Below are 21,463 nucleotides of genomic sequence, written 5' to 3' on the forward strand. Positions count from 1 at the left end.
TGCCCTAGTTTATCATCTTTGTACCTAAAAAATAGATGGCGTAATGTTTTTTCTCAAAGCTCCACTTTGCCTCAAAACTGTATTGATGTATTTATACAGGGATGTTTACTCAATTTTGATAACCATTATTCCAAAACACAGGATTTTTAGGAAAATTATTTACCCTAGTGTTTTTGTTTACTTTTAAAATGTTTTTATATAGTGTCTGTATTTCAATTACAGAAAAAGCTATAAGACATCATTAAGCTGTGGAGTGAGCATGTAGAGGCACTGTTTTCTCTAGTGTTTGGGGCAAATGTTTCTAGGTGAAGTTTCTCTCCATTCAGAAACTGATATAGAAACTAGACTTGCCTAGGGCAAGCAATTCAATTTGATCAATGGAAGTACAAAATTTATATTTATGCCAAAAATATATTATATCAATTTAAATAAATTGGTATTCTGGGCTCTGATTTTAACATAATTCTTAAGTTTGTGTAAACTGTTTATTTTTGCCTCTGCTTTTTTCTTTGAAATGCATGTAGCACTTCTATATCTCCTAGAGGTTGTTGATGTTCGATTTGCATTTTTAAAAGTGTTTTGTCGTCCTTAAATGAAGATTTATTTGGAATCACAACAATTAGAAAGTCTTCTAGATAAATAGATGTGCAGTTGAACAGATGTCTGTCTTCATACCTTCACACAGCTTTAATACTGCCTTCATAGAGACAAAAATTGAACAGCTGTTTAGGATTCAAATGAATGCAGGGAAACCAAGTGTTGATGTCAATCTGATAATCATCCTAAAAACAAAAAAGGGCCAGTTCCATGTCTTTTCCGTGATATTTAGTATGATCAGTCTTGAGTAAATATAATTTTTTGCTTATGTATGATCTATGCTATCTGAGGTATTGTAGTTAGACTGCAGTATGTAATTGAAGAAAATCTTTTCTCAGAAGATTCTTGCTTATTTAAGTCTGATTCATACACTTGCTTTTTGTTTTTTTAATCATGCTGTATGACTTGGTGAGACTGAAGGCTTCTAGATGAGTTACAGCTATTTTCTACTAATTTTCATTAGTAAATGGAATTTACTGATGATATGGAAGATACACCAGGTATATTTATTAAAAAAAGTTATTCTAGGTTTTTTTGTTGATGATGTTTTGTTTTGGGTTTTTTTGTTCATTTTATTTGTTAAGTTTGCACCCTACCAGCCTTTCTTCCTTGAAGTAGGAAGGAAACTTTCATATGGATTAGAGGATGTACAGAATTTAAATATTACTCCTGGTTTCTAAACATCAGTTAAGATATCAACTAATAGGTAAAAATCTTCAGGTATCTTCTTACCAGTTGATAGTAGGCAAGTAAGAAGTCTTAACAGGCTCCATGCAAATTACTTCTGTAAGACACTTAACTGTCCTAGAAACTTTTAAGACAAAATTTCTCCACCCAGTGAAAATTAGCATATAATCATTCTATTTAAAACAAAAACTGAATTTGTCTTGAACCTAGGTCTGTTGCCCAAGATGGAGTGAGAAACACACCGTGACTGTGAAAGTCAAAAACCTAATCTAAACCACACTTATTGTTGCATACTGAAAACCCTAAACTGATTCACCATTTTTTTTGGCATCAACCAGACAAGTTTTTGAGAAAGCCTGTTGCTATTATAAGCTCCTGCTCTGTTCTCACTTGAGATGTTCTAAGTCACTGATGATAATTTAATGCATCCCAAGGTATCTTTTCAAAAAGACAAAGTATTGTGAATTTTTAACTTGGTGTCTTGAGGAAGAAGGCTCCTTGTTCAAACAGCATGTGGACTTAGGCAGAGTCACTTTGAGTTTATGCTGCCACCCTTTTCCTCAAAGAAATTCCTTTCATCTTGAGAGGGATACTGTATGTACTAAGTAGTGAAGGTATCAGGAAACTATTTCCTATCTTATTTCTGAAGAGCTGGATGTTTAGATGTCTACAAATAAAATTCCTATTAAATCTTTGTAAGCACTGTGATACTGGGTATAAGGGGAAAAAAAAAAAAAACAACAAAAAAAACACCTTTCCAACTTTAGTGATAAAATGAATTAAATGATTCAGTCCACTGACCTATTAATTTCATAGTAAGGATGAGCAATTTAATCAATCTAGAGTTTTATTTCATTTTAACCAATTTTAATAAAAACTACTTTCATTTTAGTGTACAGTCGCTGATAATTTTCTAAGAAGCAATAAAGTACATAATAAATTAAGAAATGTTTTTTTATATGGTTTACTGACTCTGTTAAGGTAACTTCACTGTTTTAAAAGATACTTAACTCCTACTAGGTTAAAATCTTTCTTCCTGTAGTACTCTTTTTCAAATAAAATCTTAAGTATGCGACTCATGGACGGTAACTGCAGGCATTTCCTCCTTGTCTTTGGGAAAGAGTTTTCTTCCTACCCATCTCTATCCAATAATTGTTACTTAACTTGTTTTAAAGGCAAACACAAAAAAACAGAATTTACTTCCTAAAAGTTCACTGCCAACAACATATTAATTCCCAGAACGTGTATGAGTAGAGTGATATTTCTTGTATATAGTGCAAATTTTCTTACCAAACTCTTCTTTCCTCCTTCTCAGCAAGTTAGTGGGAGATGATACAATAGAAAAGCTCATGGATGAGGAAAAAGGGAGATTACTTGACCAATGAACATCACAGGCAAAACAGACTCTATTTGGAGAACTTTAATTTATCACCAATTAAAAATAGATTAGTAGGTGAGAAAAAGAAATAAAAATATAAACACCTTCCCCAAATTTCCTTGCACCCTTCTTTCTTTCTAGGCTGAACTTTGTGCCTTTACTCATGATTATTTTGCCACTTCCTGACCAGTGACCCAGGGGGAAGACGATAATAGAGGTCAAGGTCTCAGTTTGTTACAGCTCCTACCTGCCATTCCTTTCTCTGCACGCTGTGCCCTGCTCCCGTGTGGGCTTTCTGCAGGCTGCAGCTCTTCAAGTGCAACCCCAACACAGCTCTGTACCATTGAGCCTACCCTTCAGGAGTGCATTGCTCCCCACAGGCTGCAGCTGTGACTCAGATCCTTCCCCTCTGGGGCATTTCCATGGGGTGTCTGCCTCATTCACAGCTGCACTGCAGGCTCCTCCGTGGCTGTGTATGGAGATCTCTTGTGCAGTGCCCTTGGGTTTCAGGGACCTGCTGCTCTATGTCTGGAGCACCTCCTGCCCTTCTTCTGTACTGACCTTCATGCCTGCAGAGCTGTTTCTCTCACATTTCTTAGTCCTCCCTCCCAGCTGCTGTGCAGTGTACTTTTTTCATTTTTTTAAATGTTATCTCAGGGCCACCACCAACTTCACTAATGGGCTCAGCTTTGGTTAGAGGTGGGTCTATTTTAGAGCCAGATAAAAATGACATGGAACAGCTCTTTGTCTCCTTTCATAAAGGCTACCCCTGCAGCATCTCCCTCCTCACTTCATCCCAATGCTACCAAAACCTAGCTATGTAAACCCAATACAATAATTTGTTAATACACACTAAAAATAGAATTTTATTCATTTACACAACTTAAAGGTTTTTGTGAATTGCAACATTCACTACCAGTTAAAAGTAGTTATACAAAAATGTAAGTAATAAGACATTTTTGTATTGCTAGAAACAAAACTGAGGCATTAAATACAATAAATACATTTGCTGTAATTATTGAGAAGAATAGGTAAGTCCACAGCTGAGTGAAATGATGTGATATCAGCTGTGTGGATGAGAATTCTGAAACTGTATTACTTTGTCTAGGTTTTCTATTGATTCTTGTTTATGTAAGGAGCTATCACAGTATTTTACCAGGAAGTGAGAAAATTTATGTTTTCCATGTTGGCAAACTGAGGCACAGAGAAAAATTGGATTTATTAGGTACTTTGTCACTCCTATAATAGCATGGAAACAGAATCTCTCTCTTGATTCTATGAAATATAGCTCTTATCCTGCAGTTCATAAAGTTTGAGTAAACTTAATAGTTGCTTCCCCTACTATCTAGACATACATTAGCTAAGGCAGTGTTTCATGCAGCAAGACACATTATGGACATCATGAGGTACATTAGCTTTTTTTCAGTTATCCATTATTTTCATTGATCTGTTTATACATGAAAAAAATTAGTATGAGAGATTAACATTAGGTCATTATGGCAAAAAATTTCCATTTCCAGTTTGACATTTAAAACCCAGCTTTAGGATTTTAATGACTCAATATAATAGATTTTGATACTTACTAAGAGCTCTGGTGTCTGTGATGAGGACCTTATTTGCAGTTTTTTAAATGCTCTCCTGAACCTAGATATTTTGATATAAAAATAATTAGGGAGCAGATGGAAACCCAATTTTCATTGCATACATTTTCAGACTAGGCAGAAAAAAACCCAATCAGATCATAATATAATATAATGGAGGGAAAAGTAAAATTCTGGGTTGTGAGGCTGATTGAAGCTTCTCAAAGAACTGAAGAATCATTTGGAATTTTTTGCCTATATTTCTGTCATGTTGTTTGGAAATGAAGTAAGAGCAGTGGAAACTTGGCCAATTTCAAGTGTCCAGTCCTAAGTTAACCCAAGAAGAACGTTCTTTGAAGGAGAATTAAATACATTCTGTGTCCATATCATGCTATTCAAGAAGTTACGGAATGAAATGCAAGAGCTGGATATAGGTAGCATCTCCCTACAGTCAGGCAACCTCAGAAGGAGCTGCAAAGATGATAAAGGAAGGAAAAGGTGAATCTGTCCTTGCTATAGTGAGACTTTCCAATTGTCACCATTTCTCATAGGCAGTTCCATAGCCAATTATTTGAGGAACAATGAAATGGAGGTAGAGACACCACCATCAACCTTGCCAATAAACAGAGAAGAACACAGAATGGAATATTCAATGAAATATACTGTGTTGCTGGGAGGTCCACCTGCATAAGCAACTTTGTTTATTTTTTTCCTAAAGCAAAACCTTGGACATCTCATACATGACATGACACCAAGTTGGCAGGTGGTGTGGATCTGCCTGAGGGTAGGGAGGCCTTTCAGAGGGACTTAGATTAGCTGGATCACTGGGTTGGGGTGAATGGAATGAGGTTCAACAAGGCCAAGTGCCAGGTCCTGCACTTTGGCCACAACAACCCCATGCAGCGTTATAGGCTTGGGGACAAGTGGCTGAATGATTGTGAAGAGGAAAGGGACCTGGGGTGTTGATTGGTACTCGGCCAAACATGAGCCGACAGTGTACCCAGGTAGCCAAAAGGGCCAGCGGCATCCTGCATTAGAAATAGTGTGGCCAGCAGGAGCAGGGAGGTGATTATCCCCCTGTACTCAGCACTGGTGAGGCTGCACCTCGAGTATTGTGTTCAGTTTTGGGCCCCTCAATACAGGAAAGACATTGAGACCCTGGAGCATGTCCAGAGAAGGGCAACAAAACTGGTGAGGGGTGGCTGAGGGAGCACAAGTCCTATGAGGAGCTGCTGAGGGAGCTGGGATTGTTTAGTGTGGAGGAGGTTCAGGGGAGACCTCATTGCACTCTACAACTTCCTGAAGGGAGGTTGTGGTGAAGAGGGGTTTGGCTTCTTCTCCCAGGCAATGAACAGGACCCGGGGAAATGGCTGCAAGTTGTACCAGAGGAGGTTTAGGTTAGACTTAAGGAAGAACTTTTTTTCTCAGAGAGTGGTCAGGCACTGGAATTGCCTGCCCAGGGAGGTGGTGGAGTCACCGCCCCTGGCAGTGTTCAAGAGGCGTCTGGATGAGGAGCTGCGAGATATGGTTTAGTGCTTGTGGTAGCAGTGGTAGTGTGAAGACGGTTGGACTAGATGATCTTATAGGTCGTTTCCAACCTTGTAATTCTATGATTCTATGATCCTATGATACATCATTTTCTTCTGTAAACAAAACACAATTTGTCTCATTGTAAGTCCTGCAGGACCACTTTCCCCATCCCCCCAGAAAAGAGGTTTACATCCAGGCACAACTAGGATTGTAAGACAGTGCTACCTTGCCCTAAACCGAAAAGAGATGTGGAACAGTAATATAAAAGAGAGTCTGTCATCAGGTGAATTAAATTCATAGTGGCAGAGTTAATCAGAAAATCCCTTGTTTAAGAAACATTAAGTAGCAGAAGCTGATGAGATTAAAGCCGGATTTAATAGAAGAATAAGAAGATGGAGCATAAGCAAAGCATTTTTCAAATCCTAGCAAACAAAATAAGAATCAGTTGCTAATTTAAAATTTCTAAGAGCGTTTACTGGAAGTAGTAATCAAATAGGTTCTTGTTCTATCCTTATTTAATGTAAAAGCTGAAGATGTCAGCTAAGAGATGCAAGAACACCAAGTATCCTTAAGCATTATTATTATATTTAAATCCATAACTACACTTCCATCATCAAAGTTTACTAACAAATTATGAAGGAGCTTTGCTTATAGTATGGTTGCAAAGCATAACAGTTATTTTATTTCTCCTTATGAAAATGAAAAGTTAGTCAAAACTAGAAAACAAGTAAAAATGTAAAAATAAAGTAGATAAACCATAAGGATGCAAGAAGGGGGGAATCTGTTTCCAGGTGTATATCGCAGTAGAAATCTTGAGGTTGCTTTGGAAAATCTCATGCAATAAACTTGGTCACTTTACATATGTTGATGTAGCTTTTCATTAAGTCTGACATAATATTGACAGCTTTCTACAGATGAATCACAGACCAGGTAAATCCATAGACAAAGGGACTTACATTGTAAAGAAGTAATTTTAAAAATTATAAAAATGTGCAATCTGTATTACAAAATGTTTTTTTCATTGCCAGTCTGAGAAGTGTTTAAACAGACTGTTTTTCATAAACAGACTTTACAGTTAGTTTAGAAGCAAAATAAATAGTAATTGCTGAAAAATGCAAGAATTTTAGATCTCTTGTGCAGCCCTTCAATTTCCTACAATGTACCACTTATCTTTTTACAGAATGTGGTGCAATAGTGTTAGTATTTGCCATCCATGATGTGACTTCTTTAATGCCTTCTCTAGCTAGTTTTTGTGGAAAGGAAGTGAGAGCAACTGAAATCTATGCATTAACAATCAATTAGGGGCTGCATCTGTAAGAAATTCCATTTGAAACTTTTTGTTTCAAAATTCTATTGATATTTTTCTGCATAAGACATTTTTTCCTCAACAAAAGAAAACCTATGACTGGATAGCAAATTAAAACAGATATTCCCATTAATGCATGTGGAGACTAATGAGCAGCATTAGTGCTCTGTTTGCTTTCACTGTAAGGAAAAAATAACTAAGTATTTATTGCCTGTACAAATGAATGTGTTATAAAGTAAGCAATTGGAGTTAGTGAAAGTGTAATGAATAGAGTATTTAATTTCCTGTTATAAATATTTTTTGTTGCATGATCTTTTCCTGGAAGAGAATGAATATGAATCAGAAAAATCTATATATGAAAATCTTGAGAAATATGTAGTGAAGCATTGCTGGGCAGATAAATATAGATCAGCTCCCATCACTAGAAACTTGTGTTAAAATTGCACTTTATTTCATATTTGTTCTTAATTAAAGCATCTGTTCTGATTTCAAGAGAATCTATGAATAAATAATGGGTAATATAAAATGCTTCTATATTTTTTCCAATATTATGCATTTCATGTGATTATTTTTGCATTTGTTAAAATTAATGGAAGCTAATAATTATGGAGGCAGGATGTTAAAAGGGCATAAGTAAAAAAAAAAAAAAGTATTTATAATAAAAAGTATTTATAATACATGAAATAATTTGATTTACGTTTTTTATAATTTATGCAATAAAGATATAGCCTTGGGTACTAATTTCCTTTACATAAGGAAACCAAAAGCTTGTTTCTGGGAGGAACAGTTTTATTTTTTGCTTAAAGCTGAGTACTGGGAAGCAGAGGATTTTGATTTCTGTTCCATTTCTGTTTCCTGTTGTGCCAGACTAGTATGTAAACTGGAAAAGCTTTTACTTCAAGAAATGTATAGTGAATCCTTTCCAAGATGGTTGCTTCATCTCATTCTTCCCAATCACACTGAAATAAATTGACAGATTCAAAAAAATCACCTGCGTTTGGTTATTTCCACTGAGGGGAAAATCACTATAAAAGACTAGATTCTTTATGCTGCCAGCAGTCCAAGTCAGAGTCATGCTGAGAAGACTTTGAGGCAGCAGCCATTTCAGAAACGAACAGTCCCCTATGGAACTCCTTCTTGGAAAACATTTGCTGTTGGTCTCTGGTGTTGAACCTTCGAAACACAGAGAACAAGACATTACTTGAAGACGAATTAAGAAAAAAAAATAATTAAAATTGATCAAAACAATTAAATAAAGCTTTGAAATATTTCAGAGTTTACAGTATAGATAATTTTTAAACATATGAGATGCTTGTTTTTCAGTTCAGTCATAAGGCAGGTGAGTTAAGGGAATACCACATGGCACTGATTCTCCTGAGGCTGTGTGTTAAATTTAAATGTTATTATTATTATTATTATTTGTAAATCTTTCAATCAATGCTCTTTTGAATGAAAACAGATGTATGATGAAATCTCTCAAGATTTCACAAGGGAGTGGGAGAAAATCCTGAAGTTCTTTCTCTTATAACCTATTAGTATATCTACGTATTCATTATATGGGACATATTCTATAGTCACTATAGTCAGACATAGTCTACTTAGCAAAAGGTACACACTGCAAAAGCCTCCACAAACAAATTGGTTTTTGTTTATCTTCCAACACCTGAACAGTAGGGTGCACCACTTGTAGTAAGAAACTGTTTGCAGGCTTTGAATTTGGATAGGGTTGTGCATGTTCAGGAGAGGCTATGTGGCCAGGGTGGCCTGTTGCACTATTGCAGACTTATGCATTTTCCCTTGGAGCAATATGCTGATTGTTTCTGTGTGCCAGAAAGGCTGCTTTTGGAGAGCTTTTTATTTGCAGTTCATTATTGGAAAAGTACGAAGAACCTTTTTTTTCTTTTTTTTTTCTTTAAGATTGAACAGCTCTCTGTTTCCAAAATAGAAAAATGATTTCTTTTCAAATTCATCCAAGTATTGTCATTTATTTCAAATCACATTTTGCCCTGTGGAGTGATAAATGACTTGTTGTAACTCAGGAAACTGCAGTGTATTGGCAGGTGGCTGAATGGATGAAAAATAATAAAATATTATTTCAGTAGACAATACTGAAAGTTCATGTTAAAGTTAGTGATATTTGGTCAATACCAATAATGATGTTAGTTTATTATTTTACATTACATATTCACTTTCGTATAGGTTTCTATTTATTTCATGATCAAGATAGGGTATTCTGTAAATAAGTATTCAGCTGTATTATGGCTGAATGCTTCATACCATACTTTTTGTTGGTGCAAACTTTATATTTCTTGCTCTTAATTATATATATATATATATATATATATATATATATGTATGAAGCATTCATATGAGCCTCTATGAAGCCATAAGAGCAAGAAATATAAAGAAATATAAGTGAAAAAATTCATAATCAAAAATCTGAGTATCTGTAATGTATGGTATGTAATGTGAAGTTCAAGCCTGACTCAATACATGTTCCCAAATCCTTTGACTTCATTATTTTCTTGTGTCCTTAATGTTCTTTGTATTGATGTCTATAGAGGCTATTTTCAGACGATATAGATCACTGGTGAAGCACAATTTTGATATGCAAGTGCTCCATCAAAATAAGGTAGTGTAACATTATGTGACTTTTGACTCAGATTTTTGGTCAGAAAAGCCAGCAGTTACATCAGACTTGATTTGGCACTGATGATCAAAAGAAACAAAGCTAAGGTACCTTAGGTTGTACCCTTTCTACCTGAATATTTGAGTACATTGTGCACTCCTAGTGGGCCACTGCTTGTGAGATTCTGCCCAGGATTAATGCTGTACTGAAAAAAAAAAAAAAAAAAATCCTTTGTAAGCTAGAGGCCACGTTGGCTTATGGCAGCTCTTTCAAAACTGCTTACATGATAAACACGGTGTTTCTCTTCTTTATCAGAGGGAACAACTTGAGATATTTTGTATTGCCAGTAGAAAGGAGCAGCTAAGGAAAGCTCTCCATAGATGTCCAAGACACATAAAAGGCTTCTCCATTATGGAATTACAGGTGGGAATAACCTTGATGTGTGAAAACTCTTGTAACTGAACTTCATTTTGAATATATGACATATAAAACTAGCTCTATGTGTCAAAGAAAGGTTTTTCTAATTTTCTGCCTTTAACATTCAAATTACGTGCTTTCCTTCTTAAAATTCTCTTTGGAAAGACTGTTTTTTTTTTTTTTTTTTTCTTTTTTTTTTCTTCTTACAAATCTTATAAAAGGCAGCTAGACTATGCTGTTGCTCTGGTGATCCTGCAGTGAAATGTTACGCTCCCCTGGCCAATAAGTCTCTGCAGTGAGCATCCAAAGCTGACTGTTTCTAAAGCAGAGTGCCAAAATCAGTGCTGAGAAGCACTGGCATGGAGCATTGCTGGCTGAGAAATGTGTCTTACCCACCTTTGTATTTTCTCTCCCTTAGACCTTTCTAGCATGCATAAAATATAAATATTTCTCTAGTTTGTACACACATCGTGCATTAAAAAAAGCTGGGCCCTAGGCACACCAGTAATCTTTTTATCACTCATGATAGTTGCAACAACATGTTACCATTTCTTGCACCTGCTGTGACCTCTGCTGCAAATGCTGTCATTAATTGTCTATCTGATGAAGACACAGTTTCAGTTTGAAAAACTTAATTTTTCAGGGTGATGCTAGACAAGCTGCTTTAAGATGCATATAAGCGGTAGAAAATGTTACCCCAGGCCTACCACAGGTAGAGGAGACAAATGATAGAGCTGTGGTGCCACATCATTGTCTGCGTGTTAGCAGTGAAGCAGTTGGGGCCATCTTCAGCAGATATCCTTGTGTTGCTTGAAGGTTTCTGTCCAGAGAGACAATACCCGCTGATAGGACTGTACTAGGTGGTAGTGTGCACCTAAGATAACAGTTTTCATTTAGAAGATAAAAAAGAAAGCACAAGTGGAGGTCTCCCTAAAGGGTGCCTTCCTTATGATATAGAACACAAAACTCCTTCCTTGCAGCTAATGTATCAGTAAAGAATATGATGCCATCAGAAGCCTCTTTATATTTGTGTTCTTTTAAAAATCCAAACAACAGAACTGTCTTAATTCTTTCTTCTAGTTCACAGATGGGATCCATTTCCAGCTCCCATGCTGATTTTACTGCAAGCTAGGAGACTGTTGAAGCAACTTCTGCTCTTAATAATAATAACAATAATAATAATAATAATAAAACACACATTTTAAAACATTTTGAACAACTTAAAAGTGTATATTTTTTAACAACTACATGGCCATTGCAGAGGTAACAAATTGCTATCAACTCCGTAAATACTGTATGTTCATGTAGAGTCCCTTTACCTGTGGGAAAATTTGCCCAGGCAAAAGTGACCCCTGAAGGGGGATTACAGTGAATTCTGCTTGTACTCAAAGGAAGCAATACATCTTGTGCATGCCCCTAGACATGGCTTAGTGATCTGTTTTCACATGCTCATGCATGTTTTGTTCAGAACTTCATTTCAGATTTTATTATATATTTATTGTGTATTAAAGAATTGTATAATTTAGTTTTGTTTTTATAATAAATATGATCAATATAGCTTGATCTAGAAAAGCTGGGCCACCAGTTAATCTTTTATTGACCAAAAACTGATCTTCTGTGGCAGCTGTATTCTGTTAATATTGGCTTTATGCTACCACTGATTTAAGAAGCCTTAAAGTAAAAATTTCTTTCACTCTTCTTCTTTCTCAGTTGTAAATTCTGTAGGATTCAGTAGGATTCAACCTGACTATAAAATATAAACCTTAAAACTTTTCTTGAGAAGCTGCCTTTTAAAGTATTGGGGAAACCTTATAAAATGCATTTATTGTTAGTAATTTGAAAGATACTATATTGTATAGACTGTTGCCATGCAAAAATAGAAAACAACAGCAACAACAAAAACATGAAAAACATTCTGTGCAGTTTTATGACAGTGCAGCTCTACTGAGGAGAACTATGGGCAATGGATGAAGTGCTCATTAACTCTGCAGCCTAAGTTAGTTTCCCACAAGCTACACCTTCAAAAGCTGGGAAAATCTACTGTAACAGAAATTACAGGACATTACTTAGAATTTTATCTTCCTTGTAAGAAACAGCTGGCATTTCTATGAGATCAGTCTCTAATACAGACCAAATTTTGTTAAATTACATGAGGTTAAGGGATGGAAAAATAAGGCTAATTAGATTTTTAATGATAATTCTGTTGTATTTTCAAATAGTCATTCATTGTTTCAGACAAACATATCCTTTCATCTTCTAGCCTCTGTTTTCTGCATGCCTCTTGGGTTTAATTCCAGATCTTCTGTAAAGTTGACTGACTGGCTAACCCATCTAATTCATTTTTCTTCTACTTGAAATGTTCTTTCTGCTTTCATGCTCATCTCGAAAACAGTCTTTACTGTTAGTACCTATTTTGTTGATGTTGATTTTAAGCAGGCAGCAGCACTTGGTTTAAAGACTGATTCAAATAATAGTTTTCAGAGTTGAGAAAAGAGCATTATTAAAACTTAATTCAAAATGCTGGCCAGAATAGACTTGCTGCTTTCTTGTCTTCTGGCATTATTTACACCTGAACTAATATTGCGTGCACTGCTCTGATAAGACAACATTTTAAGCTCTTTCTGGACAGCCACACACAAATATACAAAGTGCTAAAACCAGCTCTGTTTCTGCGAGCCTGACATACTTCTTCAGCCTGATTTTCTTTGAATCCTGTTGTAGCTCAAGTGAGGGAATTAAAAAAACAACAACTTCAAATACTGTTTTTTCTTCAGTTTTCCCATTTTCACCACGTTACTAGGTCAGTCACTGCATTTGACTTCTTATTGTGTCAATTACTATTTTTACTAGACAGTACCTGGATATCTGCTGGGATGGTGGCACAGCGAGTGGCAGACGATCCAGAAGATTTCTGGAGTCTGTCGAGGATAAATTCCTGGTCCAGGTAATAGATGGACAAACCCGAGGTGAAGCCTTGCTGGACCTGGTGCTCACCATTGCAGAGGAGTGAATTAGAGGGGTTAAAGTTGGAGGCAGCCTGGTCTGTAGTGACCATGCAGGCCTGGAAAAAAGCAGAGTTAGGACCCTGTGCTGCAGGAGAGCAAACTGCTGTCTGCTCAAGGAACTGCTGAGTAGGATCCCCTGGGAAACGATCCTTAAGGGCATGAGCACAGAACAGAGCTGGCAGCTCTTTAAGGACACCCTTCTGAGAGTGCAACAGCTCTCCATCCCCCAGAGAGGAGATCGAGCAGGGGAGGCAGGCAACCATCATGGCTGTGCAAGGACCTGCAGCTTAAACAGAGGGAAAAGAGGGAAATGTACAGGAAGTGGAAGCAGGGTTGTGTAGCCTGGGAGGAATACAGGGCTGTTGTCCGTGTGTGTAGAGATAGGATTAGGAAAGCCAAGGTGCAGATGGAGCTGAACTTGGTGAGGGATGTGAAGGATAATAAGAAGGGATTCTACAGGTACATAGGCAGGAGGAAACAGGCCAAGGAGAGTGTTCCCCCTCTGATGAAAGGTAATGGGGAGCTGGGTTCCTCAGACATAGAAAAAGCTAAGGTACTCAGTGAGTGCTTTGCCTCATTCTCCATGGGTGGTCAGGCTTCCTGTGTCTGCCAGGACCATGAACCTGTAGGTGAGGGTGTGGGGAGTTGTTTCTGTCCCACTGTAACAATGGAACAAATCTGAGTCCTCATCATGAAACTGAATGTGTTTAAGTCCATGCAGCTGGATGATATCCATCTTAGAGTTCTGAAAGAGATGGCTGATGTGGTTGCCGAGCCACTCTCCATCATATTTGAAAAAATCACGGCTGTCTGGTGAAATCCCTGGTGACTGGAAAACAGGAAACATTAATCCTATTTAAGAAAGGGAGAAAGGGAGGAAGGAAGACCCAGGGCCAGTGAGTGTCGTGAAGCAGATCTTCCTAGAAGCTATGTTAAGGCACATATGAGACAAAGAGGTGATTCAAGAGAGCCAGAATGGCTTCACCAAGGGTAGATCTTGCCTGACCAATCTGGTGGCCTTCTATTATAGACTGATGGCTTTGGTGGACAGGTGATGGATGTCTTCTACCTGGTCTTCTGCAAGGCCTTTGACATGGTCTCTCACCACATCCTTTTCTCTGAATTGGAGAGGTGTGGATTTGAAGGATGAACTGTTTGATGGATAGGAATAAGCTGGCTGGATGCAGCCAAAGGGTTGTGATCAGTGGTTCTGTGTCAGGGTGGAGGCCAGTCACAAGAGGCTGACCCTTCAAGGGTCAGTCTGTGGAGAGGTGCTCTTCAACATCTTCATCAGTGACACAGATGATGCACTGAGTACACCCTCAGCAAGTTTGCAGATGACACCAAGCTGAGTGGTGCAGTTAATACATTGGAAGGAAGGGAAGCCATCCAGAGGGACCTGGACAGGCTGGAGAAATGGGCCCATGAAAACCTAATGAGGTTCAACATGGCCAAGTACAGGGTGCTGCAGTTGGGTGGGGCAATCCCACGTATTTATACAAACTGGGAGAATATCTCCTTGAGATCAGCCCTTCAGTGAAGGACTTGGGGGTCCTAGTAGATGAGAAGCTGGACATGAGCCAGCAGCGTGCACCTGTAGCCTGGAAGGCCTGTATTCTGGTCTGCATTAAAAAAGGGGTGGCCAGCAGGGAGAGGGAGGTGATTGTCCCCCTCTACTTGACTTCTGTGAGGCCCCATATGGAGTACTGCGTCCAGGCCTGGGGCCCCCAGTAACAGGAGGGACATGGAGCTCTTGGAGCAGGTCCAATGTAAGGCTGTTAAGATAATCAGAGGGCTGGAGCATCTCTCCTATGAGAAAAGGTTGAGGGAACTGGGCTTGTTTAGCTTGGAGAAGAGAAGACTGTGAGGAGACATCATTGTGGCCATCCAGTACTTGAAGGGAGCATATAAACAGGAGGGGGAACGACTTTTTATGAGTGTGGATGGTGATAGAATGAGAGGGAATGGTTTTAAATTGAGACAGGGGAGATTTAAGTTAATGAGGAGGAAGTTTTTCACGCAGAGAGTGGTGACACACTGGAACAAGTTGTCCAAGGAGGTTGTGGATGCCCCATCCCTGGAGGCATTCAAAGCCATGCTGGATGTGGCTCTGGACAGCCTGGTCTAGTGGTTGGCAAACCTGCACACATAGGGGGGGGGGTTGAAACTACATGATCATTATGGTCCTTTTCAACCCAGGCTATTCTATGATTCTATGAATTCAATGCTCTAATCCTATAGAAGGAGAAGATTACATACTGTATTTCAAGTTAAAAACCATTATTAAACATTCTCAGTGTTCTGGGATGGAGGATGTTTAGGACCTTTCCATAAAACAGGGAAGGGATAACCTCGCTAAAGTATTGGGCTTTAAGCAACAACGTGTTTCAGGAATGATCTATAGTGTATTTCACTGCGTAATTATTTGGAGTAAATAAAAGTGAACTTAAACAAGGAACTTTAAAATGAAACCTTTTTGAAGGTTTATTACAATCGCTGGTAGCAAAAACAACATATTTCTGAATATTTATTAGTTTCTTCTTCTGAAGCCCAGTGTGATATAGACAATTTCCTTTGTACCTGATGTTTGTGAAAATGGTAACACTTCCTGGCTTCACTGTGTTTTCTTACTGCAGTGTTTCCTTCTTGGCACTGTCTGAAAGAACTGTAACCAGGAGATGAATATAAAGCAAAACAAGAAATGCAAAGTAAAGTTCATTTTTAAAGTTTTTTTGACATTTGAAAATCACACAGCTATATTAACTTGGCTAATGATCTCAGCAGATCCCCTGAAGAAATTCACCCAAATTGTATAGTGTTTTGCATGCAGAAATTCTGTCAAATTGTGTTAAGCATCTGTTGACGCAGATGCTTTTGGAGACATGTTTCGAACACTCAGATTGAATGGAGTAGCAGTATGAGCATGCTAAAAATTATGAATGTGTTAAATCTTTTCTGGATAAAAGCTTGAGATTGATGTTTTATTTGTTTTCTAAGACTAATATATGTAGAGAACTTGGGGACTGTTCAGTGACTGCAGGTTTTGATATGATAAACTGTCATGATTCATTTCATTGCTATGTTACTCTTGAGCTGTTGACTTTTCCTTTTTGCCAAAATGAAAATAGAACATTAAAAAAATGCTCCAGCATTGAAACATCTGTTTCCATGGCCAGCTGCAGGTAACATCCAGTACTAGGTATTTTCTAAGCAGTATTTTCTAACCCACTGCTCTACTATTTAAATTCTCACATCAAGGTTTCAAGGTTTATGTTCAGGCAGATGGGGGAGACAAGATTTAATTCTTCTTTTTTCAAGCTCATGAATCTCGTTGACAATGCAAGCGGAATTTTAAACTATTAATAAACTAATGTGGTGTTATAGTATTTTAAGATTGGTAGTTTGAAACACGACTCACCTGTAAAATCACAAGCCATTTCTGTACCAGATTAAAAGCATGAAATGAAAAACAGGATTTATAAGTACAGGCTTTATTTTGATACATGGAAATGTGCAGCTGATCAAATAAAAAATTATAAAAATCAAATGGTAGGATGACGTGGGATATAAATAAAACTGAACCATGGACTATAGAATTGGAACCAGATAGCAAGTTGACATGGACTGAAAAGGTAAGCTGTAGATTTCAGCTGCTTTCACCACTGCTGTGTAGTAGATGTGCAGGAGAACTTTTTTAACCTCAGAAAGTCTATTTCAATTGAGCTGGAACCTTTAATTTTTTGACAGCATCATCCCAGAATGTTACTGACAAAAACAGATTCAGATTCACTAAAAGATTAATAAAAGTTGTTGGGAAAGGGAATGAGTCATATCTGTTCAGAAAATAATAAAAAAAACATACACAAAACGTTCAACAAAGATCTTTCATTTGCAAAATAGCAAGCTCATACATGCACAGATTGCTAAGTATCACAGTGTCTAATTCAAATATTCAGTTGTTTTAGCAGATCAGAAATTGTTTCAGGTAGCCTGGTTTTTGTTATAGGAGTGCATGTGCAGAAGTTTGTTGTTGTTGTTGTTGTTGTTGTTTTTAACAGGAATCATGACTTAGCAGAAAGAACAGAGAATGTTCTAAGAAGTATTTTGAACTCAATTTAATTTTATGCCATCATTCATTCTCTAGTGCCATGCAATATTTTTTACTTTTTTATCATCTCTATATTGAACTGCCTGCAGAATTACAGGTGGGGCTTTTTTTCTTAAACCTTTATCCATCTTGAAAATTCTTCTCCAGGAGAGGGAAGAATGGTTATCTTCATTTGATCAATGGGAGAGGAGGCACAAGACAAGGTAAAAAATCATTATAAACATCCACTGATTTAGAGCTTTAATCTAAAATGATTAAATATTCATTTTTTTTTTCAAAGTAATTTAACATTTTGAATAACATTTAATATCTTAAGGCCTCCTCAGTGTTAGTCATGGTTGTTCATCAATCTCTGCCAATAAATTCTATATTTTGTTAATTTAAAGAAGTGTAACATCTAAATGTTGACCTGTTATGTAAAATATGAGTGGGGAAAAATGGTTGCAAACTGTTGTGCAGAAATTTTGAAAAAAAGACAGCCCTGATACAAAGTGCAGTTGCCAGTAGCTGTAGGACATTTTCTGTTTTCTATTTCATTCAGCATCTTATGACAGTTGATAAATATCTTTGTGCAGTTCTTGCTTGCTTTCTTTAAGGTGGCCTATTCTATCTGTAGGTGCACAAAAAAGAGGAGAATTAAGAACTGATTTCAAAGAAAACTGGCACATCAGGATTGGAGAAACGATTTAAATTCTGTTTTCTAGAATTTTATCATCCTTGATTTTGTGATTTTTTTTTCCTTATTTTTCTTAAGGTAGTTACTTCTGTACTATAGGCAATTGCACATTTGAAAACTCAGCCCAGTCCTCAGGGATTACAGAATCATAGAATGGCTTGGATTGGAAGGAACATTAAAGATAACCTGGTTCCAACCCCATTGCCATGGGCAGGATTGTCCCACCACTGGATCAGGCTGTTCAGATTCCTATCCATCCTGGCCTTGAAAGATGGATCTTTGTGTTAAACAGTATTTCTCGCTAGGAGACCCTGAATAATTAGTTATTTTAAACACCCTTGGCTTCTGACTTGACAGGAATTTGTCTATTGTTAACACGCACTCATGGAAGCTGGACTAGAAGTTATTAATGAAACAATGGCAGAACTTTCTTCTGAGTTCCATCAATGTGAACATTAAATCCTGAACTTTTAGGCTAGTTTTATAGTTTTTAAACATTTTAAAAATAATGTCAGCATCTGTCATAAAATCCTTTGATTTCATATGCTGTATGCCCACATCTGCCGTTATCTTAGTTCATTAGTATGAAGCGTTGTTAATAGTGTCTTATGTTGTCATTCTCTGAACATCACTCACTGAGAACAAGTTCCTAGAGAAGAACCTGAAGACTTGAAGTTTTGTTTGGTGGCAATGTGACAGTTATTCACCCGAAGGTTTTGCTCATAGTGTGAGGCTTGATTGTCAAGAGAATTTCTCTGAAAGGAAACATTGCTTTATTCAGAACATTTGCTTTGCTGAGGAAAGATCAACCCTGGATTACATTCATAGCTTACCTAAGAATCTCTTCTGCCATTACTGTCAGCATATGTGAAACCTGTGTAGATTCACAGTGTGAAAAGATAGGGAAAAAAGATTAGGCCGACTGTAGACATAGTGATTGACTTCAGTTGTTACTAACAAGAGGTCTTAGTATAGAGATCCACTAGGTAATAGTTGTGCCAGTATTAAAATATGTTGAGGTTATGTTGGACTCTGGTGATCATCCTATTTAGGAATTAGTACCAGTGTACACCTATTTTTTTTTTGTTAAATAACAGAACTGTTGATGAGTATGCTGGTTAGTTACTGTGATTAACTTTTTTTTTTAACATTTAACAGAGCAGAGGACCTAATTTTTGAATGTGTTACTACAAGATGTGTCTTTGTTTTTCAACTGTTCACTTTCCATGCAATTGAATTCGGACACTTAGAAAAACTGGCAAAGCTCCACACATATTATATAGACTTTGTATTGCCTAGAAGCAATGACAGATTGTTAGCTGATTAAGTAGCAACAAAATTACTTTTTGATAACATAAATTTCTATAAATGAAAGCTGTGTAAAATAATCATTCTAATGTCATAACCTATGAACTGTGAAAATTACTGGTGTGCTGGCTAGTAGCTGCCAGAATAAGGACTTGCCCAAGTTAGAAATGTTTGCTTTTCCTCAGGTTTATGTTCCTTTTTATTGTCAAAGTATAAATAAGATACAGTTTCTGTAGAATCTGTTTAAAAATTTCATTTACCTTCTTGATCACAGTGAAGTGTGTTTGTCAGACATAATAGAGATGCAACTTTGTTTCATTGGTGACCATTTCAGCAAACTAATTTAAATTTAAAATGTGTTGTGAATGATTATAGATAGTCACAGAAACAAAAATATCTAGCAGAAATTTCACTGGTCATTCTGGAAATTTTAAATTTAGCATATTCCTTATGTTTTCTAATGTAAATATTGGAACATTTAAAATAATGTTTTCTCAATGTAAAATCTCTAAATGCAGATGTACATGGAAGATCTGTCTTAACAACTTTCATTCTCAGTGGCCTGATTGTCAGGTATGTTTTAGGACAAGTGCATCCTGCAAAATCCTAGAAGAAGATTAAGAAGAATAGTGGGGAATACTTAAGTAGGTGTTCTGTAATCTTTGCAGGTAGTGAATTTGTCACTTCAGAGAAGAAACTGTATTTCAGAGCAAAGGTGCATCTTTTGGAGGATGCTGAGCTGTCACTTAAGGGCACATGTACTCATAAAAATAGCATTTTAGTTTTAAAATTATAAACATAAAAACAGCTTTGTCCTTTCTGCTAACTTAAGAATGCATGCTTTGTCTTTCATAATTACTGAGGAAAAAAGATATGAAAAGAAAAGGTTTAAGTTTTCGTGGTTGAATTACAAAGTATATAAACTGTATTAATTAACCAAATTCATTCCACAAACTATATATCATATAGCCAATTATACAAACAAAACATTTTAAACATATCTAAAAAACATCTGCAATGTACAGCTGCAGTGAAGATAAGCAGGAGCATCTTGGGCTGTCTTGTCATGAGCCTATTCAGAAAGTTAAGGAAAGCAAAATGTCTCCACCAGCATTTATAAGACCAGACCTGGAACCCTAAATTCACCTTTAGGTTCCATAGTACAAGATAGTGACATGATGTCAAAGAGAAGACTACCATGATGAGAAGGCTGGAGCACAATAGCAAAGGCAGAAAGAGGAAGATATGTTCAGCCTTAAGAAGGAAAGGCTGAGAGGAGACCTGATTGCTTTCTACAGGTACTTAATGAAAGGGTGCAAAGAAAACTGTGCTGGACTCCTCTAGAAGGCGTAGGGTGACAGGACAAGAAGATTGACACGAGGGTGGTCTGGTATGGCTTAAGAGGTTGCTCTTAAAGGTTGTTGAATTTCAATCATGGAAATACTCAAAATTTAACAGGATGTCTGAAACAACCTTATCTGACCTGTTCTGCTTAGAGTGAGAGATTGGATTAGATGACCATCACAAGTAATTCTTGACACAGAAATCTTAAGATAAGTGAATCCATGGAAAATATCAAATTCCAGCCTAAATAAAATATACTGGTGTATGCTGAGAGGGTGAGAGAGAGAACAATTCATAATTTACAGGCAAAGTTTTTTGAACTATGTAGCGGATATTCGGTTCACAGGAGGGTATATAAAGCTATCAAAGTAAATACAAATGTAATAGTAGTTATGTTTACCACATTTCTTGATTAAGTACCAAAGAAGTCAAAGAAATAATATATCATCAATTTTTGTTGCATCCTAAGCATTTTCTATGTAATTATGCTTATTATTTCAGTACATTTACATTGCAGTTGATGCCCTCAGGTTAAGATGCTTTACAGTTGCTGTGCTGGCATAATGTTTTATCTTATTTGTCAGCCACGGCATGTGATATGTCATGACATGTCATAAAGTGGTATAACATAAAAGACAGCCACTCTGTCATAAGGAGTGCAAAACAATTGTTTGTTTCTAATCCAAGCCTCAAAACCAAATATGACATATCAGTTGTTGGCCATGATTTGTGTATTTATGCAAAAAAAACAAAAAAAAAAAACCAAAAAAAAAAACAAAAACAAAAAAAAAACGTAAGTGCTATTTTTACTTTGATATGGTTGATATAATTTTACTTTGATGGTTGGTTTCATTATAAAAATATAATGTATTACATTTCCTACATCAAATATGTTAAA

General features: G+C 36.7%; 1 long non-coding RNA gene across 3 annotated transcripts in view; it reads left to right on the top strand.

The window, feature by feature from the left end:
- Positions 1-21,463, top strand: part of LOC149918442 (uncharacterized) — a 242,375-nt gene that overhangs the window by 179,658 nt on the left and 41,254 nt on the right. Inside the window, exons 3-4 of one of the 3 annotated variants that reach the window (XR_016465459.1) lie at positions 10,023-10,130; positions 11,205-11,299. The exons of the other annotated variants lie outside the window; for them this stretch is intronic. This is a non-coding gene — a long non-coding RNA (uncharacterized LOC149918442). Of the gene's footprint in view, positions 1-10,022; positions 10,131-11,204; positions 11,300-21,463 lie in introns of those variants that run through there. 3 annotated transcript variants of the gene reach the window in all.

The sequence above is a fragment of the Phasianus colchicus genome, chromosome 3, assembly GCF_987193195.1.
Source record: "Phasianus colchicus chromosome 3, bPhaCol1.hap1.1, whole genome shotgun sequence".
NCBI classification, from domain to species: domain Eukaryota; kingdom Metazoa; phylum Chordata; class Aves; order Galliformes; family Phasianidae; genus Phasianus; species Phasianus colchicus.